We start from the raw sequence: 16,444 nt of genomic DNA on the forward strand, positions 1-16,444 counted from the left end.
ATTTTCCAATTTCCTTACCTATAAAGTAGAGAAAATAATATTATATTACTTACTTTATAGGGTCATTCAGAAGATCTGAATGGATCACATAAGAGGTTTTAGGCCATACTGGATAGTGAGGAAGGTCTGCATTCAAGTTTTGTCTTTGATACATTCTAGTTGTGTGACCATGGACAAGTCATTAAACCTCTCAGTGTTCCCCAGAAACTCTTGCTGTCAGACATGCTGCAAGTTGACCTTCTGCATCAGAGGAGATCACAGGAGGCAGTTTCTCTTGTGGGAGTTTTCTACCCTGATATACTCAGTGTCTTGAGTCCCCCACACCTTGCAAAATGTGAAAGCATTTTAGTGATAGATAAAAGAAAGCCAGAACCACTACCATCACCATTATATCCATCAATAAGGTTATTAATTCTTGTAATTATATTAAGAATTTTGAAAATCCTTTGGTCACTTTTATAGGCTACTAGAAGGTTAATTCTGTGCAAATCTCTGCAACTTTTGCCCCCAATTTGTCACATTCTCACAAGCTGAGATGTTACCGATCTATTAAAAAAAGAAGGTAGGAAAGTATTTGCCTAGATGTTTCTCTGAACTGAGCCATCGAAATAGAAGACCTGAATCATGAGCAACTCTTCCCCAGAATTTTTGCTGCCTCTTTGACAGCCTTATTTCTTAAGCTGTAGATTAGAGGGTTCAGCAGGGGGATAATGACCCCATAAAATACAGAGGCTACTTTATTGTTCTCCTGGGACTCACTGGAAGAAGGTTGTAAATACATGTAAAGGAGAGTCCCATATAAAATGGTGACAGCTGTCAGGTGGGAGGCACAGGTGGAGAAAGCCTTGTATCTCCCTGTGGCAGAGTGCATCTTCAAGATGGCAGACAGGATGTGCATGTAGGAGAAGAAGACCACCAACATAATGGTCGACAGGGTGAGGCCTGAAATGATAATTAACATCATGACATTCATATCAACACTGGAACAGGAAAGGGCGAGAAGTGGGGGAGCATCACAGAAAAAGTGATTGATTATGTTGGAGTTACAGAAGGACAGGGAAAAGAGAAAGCCAATTTAAATGGACGCACTCACAGAACCCATGAAATAGGATCCAGCCACCAGCTGGTTGCATGCTCTTTGGGACATGATCATTGGATAGCGCAGAGGTTTGCAGATGGCCACATAGCGATCTATGGCCATGGTGGCGAGAAAGTAACATTCAGTGACGGCAGAGGTTCCATAAACTTCTTATTGTAACACACATCCTGAAAAGGAGATAGATTTGTCTGATACCAGGAAGTTCAGCAACATCTTGGGAGTGATAGCAGAGGTATAACACAGGTCAACGAAGGACAAATGTTGCAGGAAAAAGTACATGGGGGTGTGGAGACGGGAATCAATGTTGATGAGGAGGATCATGCCAGCATTGCCCACTACAGATGTTATGTAGACAATGAGAAACCCAAGGAAAAGGGCATACTGCACCTCTGGCTGAACCAAAAATCCCAGGAGAATGAATTCAGTCACAAAGGTACCATTTCCTTGTGTCATGGCTAGCGTGAGATCTGCAAATGAAAGACACAAAGGGAAAGATTGTGGGCACCTGCAACTGGGAATGAAAATAGCCTTAGTTTCCTGCTTTTTCATTTTTATTTATTTAAAAAAAATTTTTAAATTATTTAAATTATATTTAGATTATAAATTAAAATTAAAAATTCATTTTAAAATTCTTATTGGTATATTATTTTTATATTAACTTCATTTATGAATATATCCATCCTCCCTCCCCAGCCCAGTGAGCCATTTCTTGTAACAAAGGTAAATAAGGGAGGGGAGAAGAAGGAAGAAAATATATAAACATTTATATAAGTGTTGACTAAGTGCCAGACACTGTGCTAAGGACTTCACAAATACCTTTTGGGAGAAAGGAAGAGAAAATGGTGAATGGTTCCATTTACCAAGTCACAGGTTTGTCAGGTAGATAGTTATGAATGCAGGAAGTTGTACCCAAGCACATCACTCCCTAAGTAGATCAGGAGGCAAGACAAGGCTCCAGCTCCCTCTATTATAGTCAGTCTGGGGAAGCCAAATCCTCTCCTTGTGATCAGTTCAACCCTCCCCATTATTCCTCCCTCTGTGTCCCCTCTCAGCAGACTCTAACACTTCTGGCTTCCCAATCCTCACACAGATCCCAGCTAGGCTAATCCTTCATCCCCTCTTTCAGGCTGGTAAAACTGGGCTTCCCAGAATCTGCTGCACCTAGAATGGGGCCACATCTATAAAGTGGAGTCAGACTAACTGCTCCGTAAGGTCTCTCCTAGTTCTAAATCCCACTGTCATATGCTCTTCTTTATTAAATTTCTTTTCCCGATTAACAAGCATTTATTTTCCTTTTCTCTCTCACCACTTCCAAATTAAAAGAAAAACAAAAAAAAAAGAGCAGCCTCTTTCAGCGAATATTCATAGTCAAGCAAACAAATGGCTGCATCGTCCATGTCCCTATTAATAGTGATAACTAGCATTTATACAGTGTTTTAAGTTTTGCAAAGCTCTTCACATGTGCTAAGAAAATTCTCACAATAACCCTGGGAGGTAGGTGTGATTATGATCCCCATTTTATAGATGGAGAAACTGATGCAGACAGAGTTTAAATGCCTTGCTCAGGGTCACACAGTTAGTGTCTGAGGCCAGCTGTGGACTCCAGCTCTCTACCCACCAGGCTTCCTCACTTCCTTAAACATATTTCTCATCTTGCTGTTTTTGCTTCTGAGTCTGTGTTTTTCTCTCGGAAGTCTTGGACAGCCTGCTGCGCTTGAGGCCAATCTGCAGTCCTTGATCAGGTAATCTGGTTCAGGATCTCTGCTCCCTTTCCATACTGCAGTGGCCTGGACACTATTGAGGCAACATTTCCTAGGGATTTCAGGATTCTGAGGAGGGTTGGTGAGTGAACCTTGGACCAGACCTCCAGGCCTCTATAGTGGGGCTCTGCTGTGGTTACCCCGAAGTTCTGCTTAGTCAGTTTTCAGTCACATCTGACTCTTTGTGCTGCTTTTTGGGGTTTTCTTGGCAGAGAAACCAGAGTGGTTTGCCATTTCCTTCTCTGGCTCATTTTACAGATGAGGAAACAGAGACAAACAGGGTTAAGTGACTTGTCCAGGGTCACTAGTAAATGTGTTAGACTAGATTTGAATTAAGGAAGAAGAGTCCTTCTGACTCCAGGCTTAGTGCTCTATCCACTCTGCCACATAGCTGCCCCAGACCCAGACATTAGGTTTTTTTGTAAATACACCAGCAATTACACATTACAATTAGATCTTCCCCTACACTATAGTCTCCCCAAGAAGTGGTGCACTTATTTCAATCATGGATCATTTCCTCAGGACGTGACTGCTCTCCTAGATCAGAATTATCTCTAGAATGTCTGTATCATTAAATGGTGGAAAATCTCCTTTTCCCCCTTTCCCCCTTTTAGAACGTAAGATTCATTTGGAGCCATTTAGGGAGGGGTGGGTGGATCATGATGGAATAAGAAACAAGGTGGGTGTGGAAAACAATGAAATTTCCCTGGACCCTGCAACCTGGCTTTCAAGGCTCTTCCCAGAGAACCTGGCTGCAAGGGGATGGGGGGAGGTCTTGCCTAAATAAGAGTGCAGGCCCCTAAAGGGGGCACTGGATGGGTGAGAACCTCACTTTGCCTTTCCCTTTCTAGTTTGAGAGCAGGAAATACAACTCCGTCCACTTATTACATTGATTCTCCTCATAGTGCGAAGTCCTCCAAAATCTCTAAAACAAATTACTTCTATTGATGGTGCTTAGTAGAGGATTTATCAAGGCTGGTTGATTGAGTAGGGATGAACTTTGTGACTTCATCAAGCTATGGAAAGCCTAGGTGAAAAAACTCTATCAATGCAGTTCTGTACGTTGTCTGCAATGGAGAATCTTGGAGAGTGGCAGAGAGCAGTGAGAAGGTAAGGTGACTTGTCCAAGGTCACTTTACCAGTATGTGTCAGAGGTAAGACTTGAGCCCAAATTGTCCAGATTCCAAGGTCTGCTCTCTATCCACTCTATCACAGTAGCTCTGAATAGATAGAAATGATGAGTTAGAAAGTGGCATTTATACTCAGAGAACCACAGAATTTTAGAGGCAGCAGAATCTAAGAAGGTCAAGTCTAAAGGTCAGAGCTGGCAGGGCCCTTAGTTCATATAATATTAGAGTTGAACAAAGGACCCCAAATCACAGGACATAGAATGACCCAGCTGAAAGGTGAGGTGGAAGCCGGCCTTCCCAGGCCCTCTGAACCACAGATGAGGAATCCAGAGCCTGGGGGAGGTCAGGTGACTTGTCCAAAGTCACAGTAAACCTCTCTTTGCTCTCAGCCCTGAGTCAGCTGAAGACAGGGAATGGGAGCTCAGGTGTCCAGACCCCCAAGCCAGTGCTCTTTGTTTTATTTCCTCCTACTTTGCCCAAGGGACATTGAAACTGCTAAGAGAAGGGCATGTCTGCCATTAGCACCAATGTCTGTGCTTTTCTCAGACCCATCTCCAAAAGTCCTGATTCTGGAACACAAGGGCAGCACCTGGCCTGTCCTGCAAAGTAAAAGGACTGGATTTGGAGTCAGAGCTTCAATGTCATCTACTGAGAGCAAGAAGGGACCTTGTCAAACCTCATTTGTCAGACTAGGAAACTCTGGCTTAGATAAAGAGCCCTAAGGAGGCAGGGATTCTGGGGCTTTGGGGTCACTGACATCTTGGGTGGGGTGGGTTCTGGGTCACTGGGGAGTAGTCAGTCTGGAGACTGCAATCTCTGAGCTTCAAGACTCATGGGCTCCTTTGGACCGCTCTTTCCTCACCCGTGGCCTTGTCTTGGTCTCAGTGGTTGTACCTATGGCCAGATTGCCCTGGTTAGGCTGCTCGTCACCATCTCCCCACAACTGCTCCTCCAGCCTCAGGTTAACCAGCCTTTAATGACTGTACTCATAGTCAGACTGCCCCCCTATTGATGCCATACCTCTGCTAGCCTAGTGATTTTTGCCCCTCACACCACCTCCAGGTCCTCAATGTATTTACACCAGTTACTCTCCTAAAATAGCTGGGCTGGCCTAGAGAGGTTAGTGACTTATAGAAGGTTAGGTGAAAGTATTTAGAGGCAGTATAACAGAGTGTATGAGTCCTAGGCCTAGATACTTGCCGACCTAAGTTCAAATCCCAATTCAGATGCTTATTTATTGTGTGACCCTAGGTAAGTTATTTAACTTCTCTGGACCTTAGCTTCCTCATCTGGAAAATAAGAGCATTGGACTTGCAGGCCTCTATGATCACAGTTTCCATCTTGGCTCTGCTTCCTACCAAACCCATCCTTTCTCCCAACATCTCTGTTCCTGTTGATGGCGTCCCGAGCCTCCCCATCATTCAGGCTCAAAATCCCAAGACATCCTTGACTTTTCCCATTCCCTCATGACATGTGTCCAATTAGTTGTTGAGTCCCGTTAGTTCTATATCTAGATCCCCTTGTCTCTATCCTCATCTTTCTGCCCACACAGTCACTCCACTGGTTCAGTGTAGGCCCCCATTACCTCTGGCCTGGATGGTTGTCACAGCCTGCTAATGGTTCCCTTTGCTTCTGGCACACCTAAAGCCTTCAATCTGTCCCCTACCCAGCTGCCAGAACAACCTGCCTAAGGCCCAGGTCCTGCAGTATCACTTGCCTGCTGAAAGACATCTTGTTTCTGACTGGTTTATACAATGATAACCTCCTAGCCTGGAATTGAAGGCTGTGCTTCCAAACTACCTTTCTGGACACATTTCACAGGAATCCCCTTCACTCACTCTACACCCCAGGCAAACCGCTCTGTTAGCTGACTCCCAAACTGACCGTCCTATCTCCCTCCCCCATGTAGATACACAAGCCTCTGATGCCTGAAATGAAATGCTTTCTCGTATCATCCTTCAGAATCCCTATGCCTCTACTGCTCATAGCTCAGGCAACACCTCTGTGAATCTGACCCTGACATTGCAGGCTGAAAGTCATTTCTCCCTTCTCGTATTTTCCTAGACTCCTGTATCTGCATTTCTCATTTGCTTTTCCTTACTCACTTCCTTCCATTACTAATCTGTGTCCAGCAGATAGTAGGTGCTTAATAAATATTTATGACTGACTGAGACATCTGATCCTCATCTGAACAATGGCAGAATGCAATCTCCTTTAAAGATAGGGTTATAATTTATTTTTTAATCTTTGGATCTCTGACACCTAGCACGATGCCTTGCACACAATAATCCACGGGATCTAGAGCTGAAAAGGCCCTGAGGGTTCTTTAGACTAGCCCTTGATGTCGCTTAATAAACATTTATATTTTGAATCATTAATTATAACAATACCTAGTGTTTACATAATGCTTTATGTCATTATAAAAATGAGATAATATTTGTCTGACATAGAGGAGGTGCTATATAAATCCTTATTCACTCCCCCCTCTTCTTCTCCTATCTGGTGTGAAAAGTGTTTCTTCACATTATCTTCACAACAGGCTTGGGAGGTAGGCGCTATTACTTTATCCCCATTTTACAAATGAGGAAACTGAGTCTGACAGAGATTAAATGACTTGTCCAGGGTCACACTGTTAGGTGGCTCGATGCATGGATTCCTAGACATGGAGTTCAATTGCCCTTATACCCTCATAGCAGTGTGATGTCAAATTTGAACTCAGTTCCCGTTGAGTCCGGGTCTCAAACTCTATGCATTGAGCCACCCAGCTGCCTCAGTTTCTTTCCTGCAAAATGGAGAGGGTGGACCAGAAGTCCTATAGGCACCCTTTAGGTGTAGATTCTGAGAGCTCTGACTCCCAGAGGTGATACATCCATTCGCCAGCAGGTCAGTTGGTAACTCAAGAATGTTGGAAGTCCTGCTCACTCACCCTCAGCAGCATCTCCTACTCTCTTTTCGTTGTTTCTTTGCTGGAGGTAAAAAGATCCTGCTTGGCCTCAGAACCAGCTCCTCTGCTTCTTTGACACTGACCCATCCTCCATGCTCTTCTTCTCTTCCAAGATATTAAATATCCACAGTCTATTGGAAAAATGGGAAAATGTCTTCATTTCAGAAGAATTAATCTCTCTCTGGCATCCCCTGCTTCCATCAGATCCAGGCTTACTGCCATCCTAAGATGGCATCTCTCCAGGTCTTCCAAATGTGGGCACACATAAGCCAACCTGATGGCGCTGGGACCTGCTCTCCTGGGCATCTCTGGTCCTTGGGGATGAAGAAAGCCCTGGTGAAACAGTCATCATTAGTTACTTTCCTAAAGACTTGGAGCTGAGCTTCCCAGAGGAGTCATTACTATTTTCAAATTACTTAAGCATTGTGTAAGAATAATAATCATAATTGCAAATCACATTTACATGATGTTTTAAGGTTTGTTAGACAGATTCCTCATTATAACCTTCTGAGGCAGTGCCAGTAATGTCATTTTCATTTTACAGTTAGATAAACTGAGGTTTATTAACTCACCCATGGTCACATAAGTAGTATTCAATCAATCAAAAACATTTAGTAAGTGTCTATGGTATTCTGGGAAATGTGATAGCAACTGCTAAACTCAAGATTCAAACTTCAATCATGTTTTTAGAAGTTTAGTCCTTTGTCCTTTTGAAAAGAAAATCTTTTTTTTGTTGTTATGAATGTATCCACTTAAGAAACAGACATTTCAATATAAAAAGAACAAGTAAGCTGATGTATATGAACTCATTTCTCGGAATCCTTAATATGCATTGTTTGTGGAAGATGTGATTATTTTCTGTAACATTCATATGCCACAATTTGTTCAGTTATTCTCCAGATGAATCAGGCCATCCACTTAGTTTCCAGGTTTTTGCTACAACAAAAAACACTGCTGTAAATTTTCAGTTACATATTGATCCTTTCCCTTTATCTTTGACTTGTTTGTGGAATATGCCTCTTAGTGATATTTCTCAGGCAATGGTTATGTACAAGTTAATGAATTTCTGTTCATACCTCCAAATTGCCTTCCAGGATGTTGGACCAATTCAGAGTTTCACCAACAGTGAATCTTCAAAGTCTTCAAAGTGTGTCTGCATTCCTATAGCCCCTGCACATATTGCCTGCTGCATTTTTTGTCATCTTTGGTAATCTGACAGATATGAGTTAGAACCTCAGACTTGCTTTAATTTGCCGTCTCACTATTAGTCATTTAGACTTTTTAATAGGTTGATAGTTGGCTTTCTTCCTTTGAAGGTTTCTTTTTCATATCCTTTGAACACATCTCTTGGAGAATGGCTTTTGTTCTTATTCATTTATACCAATTCCCTAAATATCTTGGATATCCACCTTTATTGAAGATTTTTTCCCCAACTATTTCGCTTCTAATTCCATCTGCATTGACTTTCCTTCCTCACAATCTTTTCAGTTTGACGACATCAAAATTGTCCATTTCATCTTCCTGTTTTAAACTCTCTCTCTTGTTTAGATAAAGATACTCTCCCAACACACTTGTGAGACATTTCTTACCTTTCAACTCTAATGTTATTCTTATTTTTTAATTAACATTAATATTTAGGCTATCCATGCATTTGGAGCCTATTTTGGAATATGATGTAAGATCATGGTCTAAACTTAATTTTGCCAGACCACTTTCCAATTTTTCAAGTAGTTTTTGTTGAATAATATTCTTACTGCAAAAGCTGATATCCCTGGGTTTATTACCCATCAGACTTCCACCTTATTAAAGAGTTTATAACTCTACATGGGAAGGAGTGTAAGGAAAGGTAATAAGCATTTAAAAAACAGCTATCATATGCTAGGCCCTGTGCTGATTCCTTTACAAATATTATCTCATTTGATCCTCTGAAACAACCCTTTGAGGTAGTTGTTACTATACCCCCTTTACAGTTGAAAGCAATTTGCGGCAGACAGCAGTTAAGTGACTTGCCCAGGGTCACACAGCTAGTAAGTGTCCAAGGCAAGATTTGAACTCATATATTCTGATTCCAAACAATCAAGCAATAAACATTTATTAAGCAGCTTCTACCTGCCAGGCACTGTGCTAAATGCTAGGGATTAAAAAAAAAGACAAAAGACATTCCTTGCCCTCAAGAGCCTTTCAATCTACTGGGAGAGACAACATACAAATAAATACAAACAAAATAAGTTTTATACAGGATAAATACGAAATAATTAACAGAGAGAAGGCACTGGACTTGAGAGGGGTTGGGAAAGGCTTCTTGTAGAGGTGGGGTTTTAGTTCCAACTCCAAAGAGGACAAAGAAAGACAGTAATGGAAGTAGAGGAGGGAAAGCATTCCAGGAATGGGAGACAGCCAGAGAAAATGCCCGAGGGTGAGAGGAGGCGTATCTTGTGGGTGGAGTAGTCTGGAAGCCAGTGCCACGGCATGGAAGTGTGAAGAAGACTGGAGAGGTAGGAGGGGGCTAGGTGAGGAAGGGCTTTGAATGCCAAACAGAGGATTTTGTATTTGATCCTGGAGGCAATAGGGAGCTCCTGAAGTCTATTGAGTAAGGGGGTGACATGCATTTTTAAAAATACATTTTAAGAAAATCACTTCAGTGATTGAATGGAGGAGAGATTGGAGTGGGGAGAGACTTCAGGCAGGCAGAGCCACCATTAGGCTATTGGAATAACCAAGCTGTGAGGGGATGAGGGCCTATACCAGAGCAGCAGCAGTATGCCACCTATTACCTAATTTGTTCCATTGATTATCTTTTTAACCAGTGAAAAATAGTTGTGATTTTTATTGCTTCATAGAATAATATGAGAACTAGTTCTACTGGGTCTCTGTAACTCTGACTTTTTTTCATTATTTCCCTTGAGATTTTTGAACTTCTGTTCCTCCATATGAAGTTTATCATTATCTAGCTTACTTGCATATTTTGGCATGGCACTAAATATACAAATTAACTTTGGTAGTTTCACTCTTTTAATTATATTTACATCGCCCAACCATGAACAATCAATGACTCTATAATTATTAGTAGAATTGTTTTAATTAATTTATATTTGAATCTCTAGGTTTTTAAACGTATACCAGTCATTCAATCAACCAATAAGCTTTTACTAAGTGCTTACAGTGCACTAGGTATATCATATCATGTTACAGCATATGATATAATAATATCAGATCACATTTTCACATCATATCATGTCATATCATATATCACATCCTATCATACTCTATTCTGTTCTGTAGAAAACACTTGTGGCAGAGGAGTAACTCACAACCACCGGCTACTAGAAATCTTTCTCTGCTAGAGTCCTGCTGACATTCCACCGGGATGCAGCACTCTGCTGGTCTCCTGGGGTTCATGCTTTCGCAGACTCCACAGTTGACATTTTCCTCTTCCACAGGGGGTCACATTCTCTGAAGCAGTCTTGCCTCTGGTGAGTAATACTGTTGGCAGGATGTGTAACCTCCTACCTGTGGAGTCTCTCTGCTGTCAGGGTCAGTGTTTGGCAGGTGAGTGAGTGGGGCAGAGGAGGAGAAAGAGAGGGAAGCTTTCTCCTCTTCTTTTCCATGAGTGAGTCCCTCTTAGCAGTTGGATTCTGATTCTAGAACCAAAATCCTCTAAACTGGAGAACTTCCTCCGCTAAACTTGTTTACCATTTCAGTGAGCTCGGCACTGCACTGCCTACTATGTTTTTATACAAGCCCAATCAATCAATCAATCAGCAAGGATTTATTAGGCATCTAATAACCAGCTAATTGCTGGTTATACAAATACAGTGAATGAAACAATTCCTACTGGCAAGGGGTTTGCATTCTAATGGAGAACACAAGAAGGGCTTGCATATACACACATGCACATGTGTACATATAACATGTATGTATATATACACAGGATAATATAAAAAGAATAAATGCTAATTATTTAACTACAAGGTATTTTAGGAGAGAGAACCCTTGCAGTTGTGGGGAGTCAGGAAAGGCTTCACATAGAATGTACTGTTTGAGCCTCGTCTTGAAGAAAGAGAGGGCTTCTTTGAGACAGAGATAAGGAGGGAGGACATTCCAGGCTTGGAGGTGAGTTATTGTAAAGGTGTGAATTTAGGAGACAGATGGTCACGTATGAGAAAAAGGGAAGACCAGTTTGACTGAATCATAGAGAATGTGACAAGGAATAATTGGCCAACAAAAGTGGAAAAGTAGGGCAGCTAGGTGGGGCAGTAGATAGAGCTGGCCCTGAAGTCAGGAGGACCCGAGTTCAAATCCTGCCTCAGACCAAACAACTGACACTTACTAGCTGTGTGACCCTGGGCAAGTCACTTAACCCCAATTGCCTAAAAAAAGACAAAAACAAAAAACTGGAGAAGTAATTAATGGTTTAAAAGCTAAGCAGAAGAGTTTTTATTTGATTCTATCTGCCCAGGTGTATTTTTTCCCATGTTTCACCTTCTGCCATTATCTTCTGGTCAATATACTTGAATCCTTTCAAATTGAACAAGGTCTAATTCATTTCTAGTTTATATTTTTGATTGATTGTTTGGGTCTCCTGTGACTACATTAATTGGTGGTAGGAGTGGAACTACCAATAGTGTATGTATTTCTTGCAGTCAGGGAACATTTTACTTTTGTCTTTGTTCCTCCAATGCCTTGAACATAGTAGACAATTGGTGAGTGTTTAGTTAGAAGACATTCCCATATTGATAAGATCATTGATCTATTGACATATTGACATGGTGTTTGGATGAAAAGCTGAAATAGTTCAGTTGGGAGAGTGTTAGCTAAAGTTTTAAATGTTCCTCATTTAAATTTGATTATTGGCAGAAGGATTGAATCACGTATATTGCCTGGTTTTTTTCAAGTCAGGATCATGTGATTTCCCATGATGGCATGAATTCTCAATAAATGACCGAGCCCCCAGCTCATGTGAAATAAAATTTAAAAGAATTTAGAGAAAGAAGCTACCAGAAAGACAAAGGATTGAACCAGCATGGAGAGTTAGAAGATTTGAGCAGTGACTTGTGGTACACACGTAATGTCTGATTTCTGCCATGACAAAATACAACCTATGTATTCGTTTTTCTCTCATTAGAGAAGGTCAAAAAGTTGGTAGTGTATCTCTGCTCTCTGGTTTATAAGAAAATACAGAGTGAGACAAATGAAAAGTCTGAGAGAGACAGTTTTTGGGTAATTAATAATCAATTTATTAATTGGGCTATCAAAAAATCAATAAATTGATGGTCAGTGGTCTCTTTCAGTATCCAAAGACAAACCGTGGAGCTCATCTAATGCTTAAATGCTTTTGGAAAAGTGGGTGTCCCTGACAGAGATCAATCCTGATTGGTGAGCAATCAATGAGGGCTGCAGATTCTTAAATGAGGAGGTAGGCTGAAAAGTCTTTAGCTCTTCCTGCTGAGAATTTGGCTTGGTAATGAGACTCAGCTGCCTCCTGCTAGCTGGACAAAAGAATCCATCTCCACCCAGACAACTCAAGTTGAAAAATGAGGGGATTTTCTGGAGAAGAAGCCTAATGCTTTAGGGCTGGCATTCACCTAGATTGGATTCTATTTACACTTTAATCAGAGCTCTCCTAGTTGGGTGGAGTCCTGCTAAAGAATGAGGAGAATTTTCCTGTAGCATTGGTCCAATCTCATCTTCAGCCCTGGCTGGTCCCTGAATAAGTAAGTAAAAAGAGAAAAAAAAAACCCTGAATCCTGATACTAATAATTGGTTATTAGTAAAATAGAAAAATAATAACTTATCTCAACAGTGTTCTGAAAGAATGGAAGAAGGACTTTGAGGAGAAAATAAAGAAGATCTGAGAAGGAATAACAGAATTTGAATCCACATTAGCATGGTAGAAGGTGACCAAGAGAAGAAAAGAAATAATGACCTTTGAAATTTGGGATTTTTGTCATCAGTCTGATTGTCTTTAGGTAGAGAGGGGAGCTAGAACAAGAAGTGATTTTTTTTTTTGTCTCTGAAAAGTAATAGTGAGTCAGTGGGGGTTATCAGGAGAGACAGCACCAAGTCATGTTCAGAAAATGAAGACATGAGTGGTGGTGAATGAAAACAATATATGCATACATAGACTATAATACACAAAATATTCCTACCCCTTCCCTTGCCTTTCCTTCCCTTCCCTTGCCTTGTTTTACCTTCCCTTGCTTTCCCTTGCCTTGCCTTCCCTTCCCAGACTGGATCACCCAATCTCACTTGAGGTGCAGTTGCAAAGGCCATTGATGTTATATCCACTTGCACTGTTGAGCAGCACAGAAACTTTGACCTGCCCTGATGTGGACCTGAGTCATTTTGCCTCTCTTTAGGCAGCCTGGTGGTCCCTTGCTCCTGAGGGCTCACCATAATGCTGTTAGACTTAGTGTGGATACCCTATTGGTGTTAGCCCTATTGCAGCTCAAAACTTCCAAGTTCAGGGAATCCACCAGCCTCAGCTTCTCCAGTAGCAGAAATTACAGACATGAGTTCCACTGAAATTTTACTTATCTCATTTCATTAGAGTCTCACAATAATCCTGTGAGGTAGGTGCTGTGGATACCATTGGAGCCATCTTGCAGATTATATTTATTTATTTAATAATTTATTTAATTATATTTATTTATTCACTATAATTAACAAATGATAATTTAATAATACATCTATTTAATAATATATTCAATAATTTATTTAATAAAATGATAATTTAATAATTTATTTAATGATAATTATATTTATTTGTTTAATTTATTTAATAATCCTCTCTGGATCCATATTTCTTTCTTTGTAAAAGGAGAAGGTTTGATGGGAAGTTTACTAAGGGCCCTGTGAAAATTAACATTCTATGACTGCATGACTCTCTGTACCTTAGTTTTCCCACCCATAAAAAAGATGAAACTAATATTAAGCTGATTACCTAATGGTGGTTATTCTTTTAAAAATTTTTTATAGTATTAGTATTTTATCTTTTCAATTACATATCAAGATAGTTTTCAGAATTTATTTTTGTAAAATTTTGAGTTCCAAATTTTGATCCCTCCCTCCCTTCCTTTCCCCTTCCCCAAGACAGTAAACAATCTGATATAGGTTATATACATACTATCTTGTTAAATATATTGATACATTAGTCATGTTGCGAAAGAAGAATCAGAACAAAAGAGAAAAACCACAAGAAAGAAAAAAAAAACCCTTCAAAATAGTATGCTTCAATTTCTATTTAGACTCCATAGTTTTTCCTTTGGATGTGGATAGCATTTTCCATCACAAGGAATTGTCTTGGATTATTGTATTGCTGAGAAGAGCTGATTGCATTGCACAATGTTGCTGTTGCTGTGTTCAATGTTCTCCTGGTCCTGCTCACTTCACTCAACATCGGTTCATGTAAGTCTTTCCAGGTTTTTCTGAAATCTGCCTGCTCATCATTTCTTATAACACAATAGCATTCCATTACATTCACATACCACAACTTGTTCAGCCATTCCCCAATTGATGAGCATCCCCTCAATTTCCAATTCTTTGTCACCACAGAAAGAGCTGCTATAAATATTTTTGTACATGTGGGTCCTTTTCCCATTTTTATGATCTCTTTGGGATACAGCCCTAGAAGCACTACTGCTGGATCAAAGGGTATGCACATTTTTCTAGTCCTTTGGACATAGTTCCAAATTTCTCTCCAGAATGGTTGGATCAGTTCATAACATCACTAACAAAGCATTACAGTTCCAATTTTTCCATGTCTTCTCCAATATTTATCCTTTTCCTTTTCTTTCATATTAGCTAATCTGAAAGGTGTGAGGTTACGGTACCTCAGAGTTGTTTTAATTTGCATTTCTCTAAGCAATAGTGATTTAGAACATTTTTTTGTGTGATTATAGATAGCTTTAATTTCTTCATCTGAAAACTGCCTGTTCATATCCTTTGACCATTTATCAACTGGAGAATGACTTGTATTCTTATAAATTTGACTCAGTTCTCTATATATTTCAGAAAGGAGGCCTTTATCTGAAACAGTGGCTATAAAAAATTGTTTCCCAGCTTTCTGCTTTCATTCTAATCTTGGTTGCATTGGTTTTGTTTGTGCAAACCATTTTTAATGTAATAAGATCAAAATTATGCATTTTGTACTTCATAATGTTCTCTATCTCTTGTTTGGTCATAAATTCTTCCCTTCTCCATAGATCTGACAGGTAAACTATTCCTTGCTCTCTTAATTTGCTTATGGTATCATCGCTTATGTATAAACCGCATACCCATTTTGACTTTATCTTGATATAAGATGTAAGATGTTGATCTATGACTAGTTTCTGCCATACTTTTTATCAGTTTTCCTAGCAGTTTTTGACTGATAGTGAGTTTTTCTCCTAGAAGCTGAAGTCTTTGGGTTTATGAAACAGTAGATTACTATAGTCATTTACTACTATGTCTTATATACCTAACCAATTTCACTGATCCACCACTCTATTTCTTAGCCATTACCAAATAGTTTTAATGATTGCCACTTTAAGCTTCTACGTTAAGAGACCACAGGGCATAGAATATAACATTCTGGAGGGCAAAGGAGATAGTATTACAACCAAGAATCACCTACCCAGTAAAACTGAGTATAATCCTGCAGGGGAAAAAATGGTCATTCAGTGAAATAAAGGACTTTCAAGCTTTCGTGATAAAAAGACCAGAGCTGAATAGAAAATTTGACTTTCAAATACAAGACTCAAGTGGAACATGAAGAGGTAAACAGGAAACAGAAATCATAAGAGACTTATTAAGTTTGAACTGTTTACATTCCTGCATGGAAAGATGATATTTGTCACTCATGAGACCTTTGTCAGTATTAGGGTAGTTGGAGGGAAAAAATTATATGTATGTATGTAAGTATGTATGTATGTATATATATAGATAGATAGATAGATAGGTAGGTAGATATAGATAAATAGAAATAGATAGATAAATAGAGGGCACAGGGTGAGTTGAAGATGAAGGGGTCATATCTGGAGAATAAAATTAAGGGGTGAGAGAGGATTATACTAGGAGAAGAAGAAAGGGAGAGGTAGAATGGGGTAAATTATCTCACAAAAAAAAAACAGAAAAGAAAAGGCTTTTACAATAGAGGCTAAACAGGGGAAGGTGAGAGGGAATGAATGAATCTTATTCTTATAGGATTTGACTTAAGGAGGGAATAACATACACACTCAATTGGGTATGGAAATCTGTCTTACCGTACAGGAAAATAGTGGGGGAAGGGGACAAGAAAGCAGGGGGATGATAGAGAGGAGGGCAGATCGGGAGAAGGGGTAATCAGAAACAAATACTTCTGAGGAAGGACAAAGGACAAAGAGTCAAAAGAAAGAATAGAATAAATCATGGGGCAGGATAGGATTAAGGGAAACAGTTTTTCACAGCATGTCTACTATGGAAGTGTTTTGCATAACTGCACATGTATAACCCTTATTGAGTTGCTTGCCTTTTCAATGAGGGTGAGTGGGGA

At 40.0% G+C, this 16,444-nt stretch overlaps 1 pseudogene; it reads right to left on the bottom strand.

Annotated features, from left to right (window-relative positions):
- Positions 1–622: 622 nt before the first annotated feature.
- Positions 623–1,552, bottom strand: LOC114039540 (annotated as a pseudogene).
- Positions 1,553–16,444: the final 14,892 nt, after the last annotated feature.

The sequence above is a fragment of the Vombatus ursinus genome, unplaced genomic scaffold, assembly GCF_900497805.2.
Source record: "Vombatus ursinus unplaced genomic scaffold, bare-nosed wombat genome assembly UNPS02000528.1, whole genome shotgun sequence".
In the NCBI taxonomy this organism is placed as follows: Eukaryota; Metazoa; Chordata; class Mammalia; order Diprotodontia; family Vombatidae; genus Vombatus; species Vombatus ursinus.